The 1,913-nt window shown below is 40.1% G+C and overlaps 1 gene segment (V, D, J or C); it reads right to left on the bottom strand.

Moving 5' to 3' along the window:
* Positions 1 to 1,913, bottom strand: part of LOC103069879 (T-cell receptor beta chain V region A20.2.25-like) — a 10,907-nt gene that overhangs the window by 6,220 nt on the left and 2,774 nt on the right.

Below are 1,913 nucleotides of genomic sequence, written 5' to 3'. Positions count from 1 at the left end.
TCTTTCCCTCTCATGCCCTGTTCCAGCACCTGCGGAGGTGAGTCAGGGCTGTCTTGTCAGGACTGGGTGTACAGAGATACATCTACCATCTTCTCACCTTCTCATTTCTTCATCCATGAAACCTGGATGAGGGGAGAGTCTGAAATAATGGTCTCCGAGCCTCTGTCCAAGTCTGAAACAGCATGAGCCAGTCAGGGTAAACTCCCCACCGCCGCCGCCCCCCGACCCCCACCATTTACCAGGCTGATGTGCCGGGACCTCCCAGTGTCCTCGGCTCATCTAACTATACTCAACACTTTGCAGGTACTTAATACATGCTTATTTAATGAACAAATGCATAAATGAATATAATGGAAAATAGTAAGAGACCATATGTAATGAGTCAATCTAACCATTTTAAAAAATGTGTTCCAAATGTGGTACGGTTGCTGTTAGTGTATTTTTACTGGCGGCTTTACGGAAGTTAGGATACAAGGCTGAAATGTAAATGATAAAAATTAATTTGCCTGGCATGAGGTGAGCTTTTGGTACTATTGTTTTCTTTAATTTTAAAGGATAGGTATAGAATAATAATTTTTCAGTGTGTATCAAGTATTATCCAAAGGAGATAAGGAAATAGGGAAATTGTTTCCCTTCTTAAACCTTCCTTCCTGTCAGGGTCTCCATCATTCTTTGAGTATTTCCTTCCTTCATGGCACAAGAAGACATTCAAGTCTCATCTTGTACTTTCCCTGTCTCCGTCTTGGTATCAGCTGTTTCTGCAAAGTCCTGGTTCCTTTGAGTGGATTATGGTATTTACTTATTTTTGTGTGTTTTTTCTTCCAGTTTTATTGAGATATAATTGACATACAGCACTGTGTAAGTTTAAGGTGTATGGCATACTTATCTGATTTACATACGTCATGAAACGATTATCACAATAAGTTTAATGAACATCCATCATTTCACATAGATACAAAATGGAAGAAAATTTTTTTTTCCTTGTGATGAGAACTTCTAGGATTTACTCTTAACTTTCATACATAACACAGAGCAATGTTAATTATATTCATCATGCTGTACATGACATGCCCAGTACTTGTTCACGTTATAACTGGAAGTTTGTACCTTTTGACCACTTTCATCCAATTCCCTCTTCCCCAACCTCTTGCCTCTGCTCTCTTTTGCTATGAGTTTGTTTGTTTGTTTGTTCGCCTGTTTGGTTTTGAAGTATAATTGACCTACAACACTATATTATTTCCTGGTGCATAACACAACAATTCAATATTTCTATACATTACAAAATAATCACCACAATAATTCTAGTTACCATCTATCACCATACATAGATAATACATTGGATAATGGTATTTAGAAAATAAGACATGCGCACTACATCTGGGCTTTGGGGGTGACTACTTTAGGGTCATCAGAGTGGACAGAGCTAGGGAATATACGTATATATATATATGTACGTACATGTACACACATTTACATGTATCTTTAATTCTATATTTATCTATGCATATGGAAAAACCATGAGTTTACAGAAATACTTCTGTTTCCAATTCCAATATTGTAAGGTTTATTCTAGTGTTCTGCCTTTCCATATTTGCAATCCCCTTATCCAATACTGAGAAACCTGGCTCCTGTTATCCTTCATAGATTTACATATTGGATCCTTGCAGGTACCCAGTTGTCCATTGCAATGGCCACCTTTCCTCCTTTGTAAATGCCTTTCTCACTCTGCTTGGATCTGACCCTGTGTCAGAGCGTCTACCCACGTCAGAACCCTCCTTACCTCAGTCCAGTTCCCGATACCCCACAACAGGCATGCCCTGCCCCGTGTGGGCGCCCTTCTCAATCTGCTGGGCTTCACCAGCCTGCTGGCCTCACCCTACTTGGGCTCCGACACCCCACTCACTCAGGAATGC

The sequence above is a fragment of the Lipotes vexillifer genome, unplaced genomic scaffold (genome assembly GCF_000442215.2).
Source record: "Lipotes vexillifer unplaced genomic scaffold, Lipotes_vexillifer_v1.1 scaffold71, whole genome shotgun sequence".
NCBI lineage: Eukaryota > Metazoa > Chordata > Mammalia > Artiodactyla > Lipotidae > Lipotes > Lipotes vexillifer.
Note: the sequence above shows the minus strand (reverse complement) of the source record. Positions and strands in the feature narration are given on the sequence as shown.